The following is a 12500-nucleotide window of genomic DNA, read 5'->3' as shown; positions in this document are numbered from 1 at the left end:
ACCTAGTATTTCGAACAATTAACGTAGATCGGCGGAAGAATAATACTTACAAAGAAAGCTCCTTTGTTTTCTTTGAAACTGTACAAACAATGCTGGGCTCACAGATGCTATACACACTATATATATATATATATATATATATATATATATATATATATATATATATATATATATATATATATATATAATATATAATATATATATATATATATAATATATATATATATATATATATATATATATATATATATATACCATGTCTTTCCTTTTTAAGTGGAAGAGACGTCAAATGGAGTTCATTTCAGGTCTCAGCAAGTCTTTTGGGGCGAACAAGACATGCCCCTCAAAAACCTAAGTGCAACCTCGACTGACGCCCAATTTACAGGTACTTAAATAAAAAACTTTTGTAATGAATCTTTCTTTATTATTATTATATATATATATATATATATATATATTATATATATATATATATATATATATATATATATATATATATATATATAAATGTGAGCACAAGTGTACTTTACACATTTGGTGTGTATATATACAGAATACGTGTAATCTGCCAGTTTAAGGTATTTTTCAACTTACATTTCAACATAATCAGAGCAACGATGAATAGCCAAGTTTAGAATAAATTATATAAATTCATAAAAAAAACATCAACACAAAACTGTCTCTACTTCCCGCTGACAGTAGTGTAACCAAAAGATCGAGCAAAGAATCTCGAAATTGCAAGAAGGTACACGAACTTACATTCCATAAAAAGACGTGAATGCTTCAAGTGAAAGACGGTGGAGACCTTTACAAAAACCAGCGACAAAGGGAAGAAACGCTGCACATCGGCAATAACGTAACAGCAGTAATGGTCTTTAACTGGCGCGGTCCTACTACATGGAAGATTCAATAAATACGAAGGCAAAATTAGTTGCACTGAAAAAATAAGACCTGAAACTTTACTTGAAGAAAGTAGACCTTTAAATTAATATCAACCGTGAGCTTAGCATATTCTCCAGAAAACGCGGAGTACCAAGCGAAACTTCCTACGCTATTTTATTGTTGTTATACCTACGATAAGTGGTGCCAACTATATCCTAAATTGACTATTTCAGGTCCCGCTCTAGCATAAACGTTTAGCTAAACTTTATATTCGACACGTAATTGGCGTTTAATTAGCATAAAACACGCGCTAACGGGCTATTTGCCTCCAATTTCATTGTTGCATTTTTAAGTAAATTTCATGTTAACTGTAATACGAACTTATATACAAAACGTATTCTTAACACCTTTAAAAAAACATTCAAAAGCAAATTTGATTAAGTAACTTTCAATGGAAATTTATTTTACATCAAATATGAAGCAATAAATGATATTAGCTTCCAGGCTTTTGAATTTAACCTTGGTTGTTTGTATCTTTATGATCATTACCGTTTCAGTTTTCAAGTTTTCCCAAATGCATTTATCAGAGAATTTAGGATTACCTTTCCGTATATTATTAGAAATTCGTGCTACCTTTGCTACAGCTCAGAATAATGTTCAATTTACATTTCACAACATTTTAACAAAAAATCACCGACTTTAAAATGTTACAGATTAGATCATTAGAACAAAGATGGGGCCAAGGCATCCAGAGCCAAATAGAACTTCTTCACGAATGATTAAATGAATGAATGACTCCACAAACCATTAGCCCTCTTTGTGAGGGAAAAGTTAGTCACCTGCGCAAACCCTAATGGTGACCCGTTCCTAGGCCAACAAGCAACGACCACCACGCAGAAGGCTCTGGCGCTCACGCCATGGCGAGACCTATGACAACCAGTGGTCCCACTTTCAAGTGAGACGATCTCACCGGCAATAAATAAATCTGGACAGCAAGAGTGGAACTCCCTACAACTCTTGGCAAGAAACACTTGGGGATAGTTCTTCTAGCGCCAGCTAAAAAGAAAACACACACGGAATTGGTGGCAGAGGTAGGCTGATAGGCCTAGGTGGCAACTGTCACCTCCATCGCGTATGAATCGAGGCGATGACGCCTCAATTTTCTTCCAGCCCAGGAAACTTGATTGAGGGGTGGCTAGAGGTGGGCTGTATAAGTAAAGACCGCAGGTTTGTTGTCTATGAAAAATACAAATTGATTAAAAAATTTTGTCATTTGTTCACAGGGGGAACAAACCTGGGTCTTAACTAATGGATAGACTCACTTTCGGAGGGAGGAAAGAAAGTCTGGAACCGACTGGAGGTTCAGCACGCTTGGCAACTCTTCCTGGCTTAAAGATGCCTATGGAATGAAACCGAAGCCTCTGATATGATAAATAAGTGATAATTTATCAGCCAGACTTATGGGCCTTCGAACAATGTAATGCAACAATGTAGAAGGAAGTTAAAGAACTATATCTGTAGACAACATACCTTCGTGGCCACCAATAGTTTGTATCAATCCTCCCTTCCCTTGCTAGAGAGAGGAGGAACTTGCTTTTGCAAAATTTTTAACATTCATGTAGGAATAAGCAAAACTCAAACAAAAAGGCTGCAGTCCTCACCTATATCAAACCAGATCCAGCACATGATAGAATGATTTCTCATTGCCTGCCGGGTAGAGAAGAAGAGAAAGGATAAGGAGAGACCAGTCATCTCATTTATTCTCGCTTGCATACCATCATCTTAGGTCAGATGCAAACTGTCCCGCTAGGGGAACTGGATAAGTTACACAACCTGTTGAGCAGCCACCATCGGACCCAAGGAAAAAGTGTCCAAGGACCTGTAATTAATGTCCCACAGATAAAAGGAAGTGAGGGTGGTCTGACGAAGCCAAGTGCCAGCCTTCAAAATCCTTTGAACAGACAAGTTCTTTCTGAATGCCAAGAAGGGTCTAGCCCTCTAACATCATGTGCTCTTTCATGCACGAGTTAAGGCCGCCACTAACTCTCAGTTATACTTGTGCAGTTATGCCTGCACAGTTGGCCCGTGCAGGCAAAACTGAACCCACTAACGTTCAGTTATACCTGTGCAGTTATGCCTGTGTGGGCAAAACAACATTAGTGGGCTCAGTTTTGCCTGCACAGGCCAAATAACTGCGTAGGTATAACTGAATTAGTGGGTTCAGTTTTGCCTGCACAGGCCGAATGTGCAGGCATAACTGAATGTTAGTGGCAGCCTTTAGGACTGGGGCATAAAGTCGAACTATAAGCTTGTCTGACAGTTTCCTGAAGCTAAAAGGAGATTGTATTCTTGGACACTTCTTTCTTGTTCCTGCCAATGCTAAGGAAAAGTCTTCAGCACCCTGGTCTGAGATGAAGAATCCTTTTCTGATAGCAGCGTAGTGCTCTGACAGGGCAAAGGAGCAATTCGTGCGGATCATTGTCAACAAAGTCATTAAGAGACGGAATGGAAAAGGATTCAAATCTATCATCATGAGAAGAGTGGTTTTGGGTCTTAGCCACGAATTCCGTGACAAATACGAAGGCTACAGACGTCAAACCCCTCGTATGTTTGACATCAAAGGATAGGCCATGGAGTTCACTAACTTGTTTCAAAAAGGCCAGGGCCAACAGAAAACAGTCTTGAGAGTCAGTTCCCCGTCTGACGCATGGCATAAAGGCTCAAAAGGAGCACGGGTGAGGCTGCCCAGTACCAAAGTCAGGCCCCAACTGGGTGGTCTAAGTTCTTTTGGAGGACAAGACTACTCAAAGCTCTTGAGAAGCATCGAGATTTCTCACAAGGAAGAAAGATCAACAGTCCTCACACACTGAACTGCACTCAAGGCATCTCTGTAGCCCTTGATGGAAGACACGGAAAGTCGTTTCTCTCTGCAGAGAAAAACAAGGAAGTCTGCTACTTGCTGAATAAAAGTTCCAACTGGAGAAAGCCCCGTTGACGACACCAACCACTGTAAACGACCCACTTGCCTGGTACACAGCTGAGGAAGATCTTGTCATATGTCGACTATAATTACCCCAACTGTGCCATTTTTTGTGTAACTAGTTTTCCCCAAAGCAGTAGAGTAACAGGATGTAGTTCATCCTCAAATTCTTTATTATGGTTAAGTGAATAACAGAACCATAAGCCAATAACAGAATCATTTGTGTAAATATTTTCACCTCTAACCTAAATATTGAAAAATAAAAATATTCTTAAATGATGCGACAGGTTTACAATTACTGCATCATGATCAAGCAGGCCTCATCAAATAGTAGTGACTACATATTTGAACATATCCTTGGCATAATATAATAGAGTGCCACACTTTTAACTTCCTTTATATTGGAATATACAGCACTGAGCTAACCTTAACCAGTAGCAGGGTAAAACACTGAATATATTTCTTTGACAAAGTTTGTTGTGCTATAGTTTATCTAAGATGTCCCAAGCAAATAATCATGGACTGCCATTATGCACAGACCCTTATTATATAGTCATTAGTGAATTTTCTTAATTCTAAATCACCTGAACCTCAAAAACATGAACGAATGACAAATTGTAAATAAAAAGTCTTTATAAGTGGCCAGACTATAATTTGCCTATGATGCATTAACTTTTTACCATGAGAAGCAAAGTATGAAATACTCTTTGTTCATAGGAAACTGTGATTCCAAGTGGTTTTGTAAATCAAATTCAAGATTAATGTGCCTAAAGATTCTTTTTCCCTGCACTATACACAATGCTATAATTGCAACAAAGAAAAGTGTGCGATAAATACTAAGAAATCCAAAAGAAATACAATATTCAACAAACCCAGAAGTGGAAACGAATTGAAATTTTGCAATGAAAGATTGACAGTCTTGGAACACTGACTAATTTAGAACTGAGTAAATACTTTAATCCCTTTCTGTATTTAAAACCAACAATCCAGAGCACTTGAACATTTTGGAACACTTGCCTATTCAGTACTAAAACTAGCTCATCCATTTCACTGTAAAGAATGTCTACTTCCCTACCAACACTATGATCCTCATCTTTATTTTGCACACACACACTCACACTTCCTATATTGTCCAAACATGAATGATAATTTTCCATTGTTTTTTGTGGTTAGTATTTACTGATTCTGAATGATATCATGTGTTTCCCAACGTTCCAATAATCACATTTTCGGAAAAGCACAGGAGGGGATAGTAGATAATCGCACTTCTGTAGCCTTCTGGCTGCCAAACTTAAGGTATGCAATGTGCTAAAGGGGGGATTGGAGTCAAAATGACCCACCCAATGTCCTAGTATTTGGTAAATTTAGAGGTTAGGTTAGGATACAAGCCTGTAAATACCACTGCAAAAGTTGTAGGCCGAAGTTATGAGGGTCCAGTGAGGTTTTGCCATCCTTACTGTCATGTAGGAGCCAGCACCTTACTTAGGCTAGAAAAGGTCACAAAAGGATAAAACTCTGTAAATACCACTGCCACACCTCTTAGCTATTATATCCATAGAGAGGTAGATCCAGCTGGGGTAAACTTCACAGATACATAAGACCAAATGTCTTAGGTTAGGTTAGGAGAAGTCATTGCTCTTGTTACCATGGGCACATGTTCATTTTTTTTATTTTTACCAATTACACTCTTGAAACATTTTCACTTGCTGCTTTAAGTGTTTTAAACAGATACAGTATTTCTTTTGGCTCAATTCACCACTCATTTTTATTTTTCCCATGCACAAACCCTTGTATAGGTATACATATTGGTAAAGATTAATGCTTTTCATCAACAATAATGGGCATAAACTCATAAAACACAAGATAATCATTAGGAAAAACATGCAGCTCATGTGTTAGGAGAAAAGTTGATCTATCAAAATAATACCTAACCTTGATTCCACTTAACTACTGCTCTTCTAATCTTTAAATCTTGTTTTTCCCCACACAAAACCAAGATTTTCTACTTTGTCCTTATTGCAATTGTTTAAACATTCACCAACCACAATATAAGCTCTTGGGGAATATATAAACTCATGGCTCTAACAATAACTGACAATGACTACTACACAATGGTAGGACACCAAAATTATGGAACTTCTTGTTATATACAATGCCACATTATTATTATTATTATTATTATTATTATTATTATTATTATTATTATTATTATTATTATTATTATTATTATTATTATTCACAAGATGAACCCTATTCATATGGAACAAAGCCCACAGGGAATACTGACTTGAAATTCCAGCTTCCAAAGAACATGTTCATTAAAGAGTAGTAAGAGGAGGTAAAGGGAAATGCAGAAAGAAGAAATCTCACTCATTAGAAAAGAAAAAATAAATTAATTAATTAATCAATAGATAAAAATGTAATTAAATGCAAGGGGACTAGTATTAGGGTGGTAATGCACTGCACTCTCTTGAACTTCTTAAGTTCCAACTGCACGACATCCTCTGGGAGGCTGTTCACAGTCCAACAGTGTGAGAAATGAAGGACCTCTGAAACTGAAAAATTCGACAGTGAGGCACATTTACTGCATAATGGTGCTGCTGTTCAGCGAATCTGGTTGCTCTCGGCGAGAAACGGGGATCAGGGATCAATTGTGAATGTGAAAGATCTTTGTTGAAATACAACTTATGAAAAAGTGACAAACAAGAGGCCATCCGTCGATGGTCCAAGTCATAACTGCTAATATTAGGTAACAAAAACCTACCATCATGAACCACTCTACCCAAGAGAAAAATCTCTGGCAGAAGCAGACATCTATACCGGAGAACAGTATTCTAGTAAAGGAAGTACAAATGACCTAAAACAAATTGCATTCATTTTACCACTGTAATAAAAATATGAGGCCTTACAAACAATTCATGACTTTCGTGCGGCATTTGCTGAAACTTTCACCAAGGGTTTCTCGAAAGTAAGATGAGAGTCAAAAGTTACACCTTGAATAGTTAAAAGCTTCAGACTTATTTAGCAAAGTCCCATCCACCTGAAAGGGATGATGGGATGGAAAATCTGTACAAGATCTGCTAATCAACGGTGTTTTTGTTTTACTGAAGTTGTCTCATACCCCACCAACCACACCATTCGCTGATCCGGTCCATGTCCTGGTTGAGGCTGAGGGCAGCTTCATTTTCATAAATGAAGACTTTACTACACCCACAAGTGTTGCATCATGGGCATACTGAACAATCTTGTTTTCCAAACCAACAACCATATCCCTTGTATACACTAAAAATAACAGTGGACCAAGAACACTACCCTGTGGAACTCCACACACAATAGGTCTTGGTTTATCCCATCAACAGCAACTTGTTGCTGCCTAACTGTAAGGCAATCTCTATGTAATCCTAAAACATATCCACCCACTCCAAGATTCTGAAGTTTATAAATAAGTGCCTTGTCATTTACTAAATTGAAAGCAGCACTAAAATCAATCTGAATTACACTGCACTCAAAACCCCTATCAAGGTTCTCTTGCAAATGGCATGTCAAGTCTAAAAGATCATTGCCACTACCTGGCTGGTCCCTATACACATACTGGCTATCAGATAACAATCCTTTATATTCCACATACTTTTATAGTGGCTTGAAAATGAGTTTTTCAGCAACCTTGGAGAGCACAGGGAGAATAAAAATTGGCCTGTAGTCACTGCAGTCTGCAGATATACCATTCTTTGGAACAGGCACTGTATTACTAAGCTTGCACTCATCCACAATGATACTACATTGACATAAATATCTATAGAATCTACTAATCTTGGGAGACAAGATGCTAGAAACTGTTTTAAAAAACATGGGAAGAAACCATCAGGATCTTCTAAACCCCCGCTGTCAAGATTATCCACAGGTTTCTTAACATCCCTATAGCGAAATGTAAATGTTGTACCAAGAGGTTTAGGATGACAAGCATCAGGGAGAGGGACATCCTCAGATGATTGCTTAGCTTCTAAAGCTCGGTGAAGCAGTTCAGCCTTTTCCCTAGGACCTACTAGTAACCAGTCTACCGTCATGTTAGTAGTGGTGGAATGGGTGACAAGCCTGGTCCAAAGACAGACGATACCAACTTGGTCCACCACAGATGAGGCTGACTAATTCCTTCATGTTTCCTTTTCAAGGAATTATTGTAATTTCTCTCAGCTGTATGAACTTATCCCAGAACAGCGAGAACTTAACAAAAATGACGGCTCTTCAAGTCCTACTCAGTCTGATGTCCACACCCCCCTCCTTATCTTTCATAACCATGACAATTACAGTAATTTCAACTAATGAAGAACATTCTGAAACCCACTTTGTGCCTAACCCAATGTGTATGTTGTTTTTTATATTTTGTTAGGCGGGTCTAGGTAGAGTTAGCTTTGTAGAATTAGCTTCATTTTTATGAGTGCACAACGGTTAACTGACATCTGTGCTTTATCTGGTACTATTTTTTTTTTACTTTTATAAGCATATTAAGATTAATATGCTTGGTATTTAAGAAATCAGATATCAAAATGCTAGAATGACTATTCAAGTAGGAATGCCTAGAAGTGCACAAGTTTTGAAAAAGGTCATTAGTCTAAGTATTTAGGAAATGTATGATTTTAAAACTGAATCACAGAATACCCTGAAACACTCGTCTCTACTGTTCAACATAAGGCGCTCTAAGTTTGGGAAGTGAAGTCTGGGGGTTAAGGATGGTTAAGCTAGAGTTCATCCCTATATTTCACTAGGTTCCACATACGCACAAAAACCTTAGTTCCCAGTGTAACTCCTATTGCTGTTGAGACTTTGACGAGGGTGGTGGGAGGTTGTAAAGTATGTTGACCACATAGGCTAGTTCCGACCGAAATGAATGTCAAATTTTTCAAGAGCATAAAAAACCATCATTAGTTTATATGGTTAACGGTATAACTTATTTGCTGGCTCAATAAATATTCAGGGACTTGTAACTAAATACGGACTAGACTAAGTGTACAGAAAAATCTAGGTTTAATGTGTGCCACTGACTTACGACAACTATACTGTTCTAGGAGCAACGATTTTAAAAAAGGGGGGAACTTTTTTTAATAGTCTAGCAGCAAATACACATTAAATGATAATCACCTGAATCGTGTGGGACAGATAATGGACATCAAAACACAAACACAAACTGAATTTCAAAGGCTGGTGCGCACGAACTCGGGTTCGGGAAACTTCACTGTCAGAACTCAGACTGGTAATCCACACTGTCAATTTTGACCTACTGTCAAGGACCCACTAAGGTCGAAGCTCGAACGGTTGGAAACGGATAGTAAACATCAACCGTATTATGCTGATAAATAGTAAGTATATATCTAAATAATCATAAACTAAAGTTTCTACATACTACATACAAAATCAATTACGGTGCCATGCGTTTATAAATTATTGCATTTTGCGTTACACCCATAAACTTTAATTTCAAGTATGGTACACAACTTTTAACCAATATGTAACGAGGCGATCAAAGGAAATTACCGTATGAATTTAGTGAGATGATGAATTATGCAAAATAATTCTGTATTTGAAGATAAATCATGATTAATTGCAACACAAAAACATTTTATTTAACACCAACATGAGAACAATAGGTCACGAGCAGACCAAATGGTAGTTGTTTTGTTAGGAATGGTATATGATGATTATCAAGGAATCTTTTAGACTACACATATGCCACTGGAGGTTTATGAACCTCGTTAAATACAGAAATCTACAATTTCTTGTAATGGAAACATTTCTAGATTTAACTAGGTAGAATTCCAGCAATGTTATATTAATCTAGGTGTTATAATTGTTTCCTAGTAAATTTCACAAACTTTCTACAATTTTATATTTCTGAAAGTTAAAGATTTAGCTAAAGATAAGCAATATATGACGTTTGTAAATGAACGATGATCTGCATAAAAAGGAAATGATACCTATAGAACACATAAATTATACATACATGAGTACCCACACCCACACACACGCGCACGCACACGCACACCCACACCCACCCACACACACACACACACACATACATACACACACACACACACACACACACACACATATATATATATATATATATATATATATATATATATATATATATATATACATACACTCCCCTGGAACACTATAACACTAATAATCAGCAATTCGGTTTTGAGCTTGAAATTCTGAATCCGGAAAGTTTACAGTCATTCGTTTTTGGTGTAAAAGTGATTAAAAGATAGTCTAGCGAAAGAAATTTGGAAAGAATCTGCAGTTTGATTACCTGAAGTTGACAGATCGTTCAAGTGCACATCAATACAATTGGCCATTATAAAGACATATGTTAGTGACAATATGCGCTCCCGTTTAGTGTAAAGTTGAGAATGCCCGTGGAGAAACGCTGTTAAGTAAGCAGGGATGGAAATTACGATGTTCCAAAATGGAAGGCCACGGGGAAGTTGCTACGATTACAAATCATATCCTGCAGTATGGTGGAGTAGCTAGCCAAGGTAAGATATGTTCAATTGAATGAGGGAAAGGTTTCAATGGAATGAGAGAAGAATATTTGATCCCGTGTGGAGCAAAGATGATGTGTGACTTATGAGGACACAATATTACTTAGCATAACCGAGGAAGGTGAGTAGTAAGATCTGCTGGCGTTCAGTTTATTTTAGTCCACCTTGAGTATGTTTTTCATTTTCTTTGTAAGCCTAGTGTTGTCATAAAAACTAGATGTTGTCATGAATGGTGATGTTGCAAAATTGCATTTTCCTTTATGCCTAATTAGCAGGTCTGTAATATTTTTATTGAGTTTCTTTAAAGGAGAAGTGACATTCATTTGTGTATTATCTTTTTTAAAAGTATTTGGCTGTATAGTATTGATAGCACACTGCTTTTTGTGTGTGCCTGACAGATTGTTGGAACTCCAAAAAGCCTACCTACTCCATGCTTTATTTTTGGCTTATTCTGTCGTCATGTAAACCTTCTATTGTACATTCTTACAGTGAATAAAAGGCAACTGATTATGAAGATATCTTTGCTTCCAAACCAACCAAGTTTTAACAAGATCTGAACCGAGAAAGTTAAACAGATGACTTGAGGATGGGCAGGAGGAAAGAGCGGTGTTTGCTTGGACAATGTAGTGATGAATATGGACTCAGAAAAAGATAACGTTAAAACTGACAGATATGCAATGAGAGGAGTCTAGATGGTAGAAGCTGGGTTAGGGGAGCCCAAAAGTCATCAGTAGCTTGAGTTAAGAGTGGTTTGAGCGCGGCAGTGCAACGTCTCGTTAAGGGTGGTGAAAGATTGAAAGCAGTTGATTTGTAGAAGATCTAGGCAGAAATGTGAGGGTTATTGGTCTGATGAAAGAGGAGGCATATAAAAAAAAAGTAACGAAGATAGCAGGGTATATCCAAATGATCTGGAATAGAAGAGGAATGTCTTTGAAAGCCATCTCCCCTTAATGCAAGAGAAGTGTGAATGTTCAATAAAAAAAAAAAAAAAATGGAAGCACATGTAAAGTAAGAAGAATTAAAAAGGTGAAAAATGAGGAGTGCCCAGAAACAGGCTTAAAACCTTAGCATTGGTTAAAAGATGGGTCACGGTGTTTTAACAATGGTTTGGTCACATAAAGACATTAAACGACAAGAAGTTAGTTAAACGGGTCCATAATTAGGCAGTGTTGAAAGAAAGAAGGAAAGGAAGACAGAAGTGCCGGAGATATGAAAAGGAAGAAACAATAAAATGGCAGGGTCTTAATATCCACGAAGTGAGTGAACGCAAGCAAGATAGAAGTGAGTTGTGCAGTGTGCGTAATGGTTTTTACGCTCTACTAATTATTAGGTTACTAATCAAATTAGTATTAATAGACAGATAGGTCATTATTGCTCAGTTGTGTATTTGTGTAAGCATTGAGTATGCATAAGTGTGTCACATTCAAAAACACTGTTTTTGTGAAAAATCTCCAGTGATATCCCTTTCTGTTTTCAAAGGGATTTTCTAGTCTTTAGCCTTACTTGCAATTCACATAAAAGTGTATGAAAAAATGTCAGAAAACGATAAAGCAAATGGAAACGTATAAAACTAAAAAAACAATTTATAAACAGAAGACTGCATTTTACGTGTTCAGCTGCTTTTTCAATATAAACTAGACACTCTCCACACTCCATTTGAAATAAAACTGATATATTACTATGACTCTCCTCAATCATTTCCACAACAGGCACATGAGTAGTGTAGGAAGCAAGTTGATGCTATACGAGTTTACTGCACAAGAAGTACTGCTAATTAAGGGGTTAGAAGCACGAACGCGGTAGTCTTAGATCTATTGTTTTCCTCTGGAGTTAAACTTTATTCATATCAAAACTTTTTAGATCTGTTTTTCATGAAGTGAATATATTAACATGCTTTGCTGAGGCTATTGTTACAAGCTAGTGAAAAGTTTGAGTAATGCCATTACAGTGACCTTACAGGGAACTCATCTGAAGGCTTCATAAACTGTGCTCAAATACTCTCCCAAGGACACGTGACATGTGGTATGCTTTGATTATAAACATATACACACACACAAACATACATACATACATATATTATGTATATATATATATAT

At 37.0% G+C, this 12500-nt stretch overlaps 1 protein-coding gene across 2 annotated transcripts in view; it reads right to left on the bottom strand.

Moving 5' to 3' along the window:
* The window catches only part of LOC136833789 (uncharacterized), a 336866-nt gene that overhangs the window by 726 nt on the left and 323640 nt on the right, over window positions 1-12500 (bottom strand). The gene's annotated exons all lie outside the window — the stretch shown is intronic.

This window comes from Macrobrachium rosenbergii, chromosome 52, assembly GCF_040412425.1.
Source record: "Macrobrachium rosenbergii isolate ZJJX-2024 chromosome 52, ASM4041242v1, whole genome shotgun sequence".
NCBI lineage: Eukaryota > Metazoa > Arthropoda > Malacostraca > Decapoda > Palaemonidae > Macrobrachium > Macrobrachium rosenbergii.
Note: the sequence above shows the minus strand (reverse complement) of the source record. Positions and strands in the feature narration are given on the sequence as shown.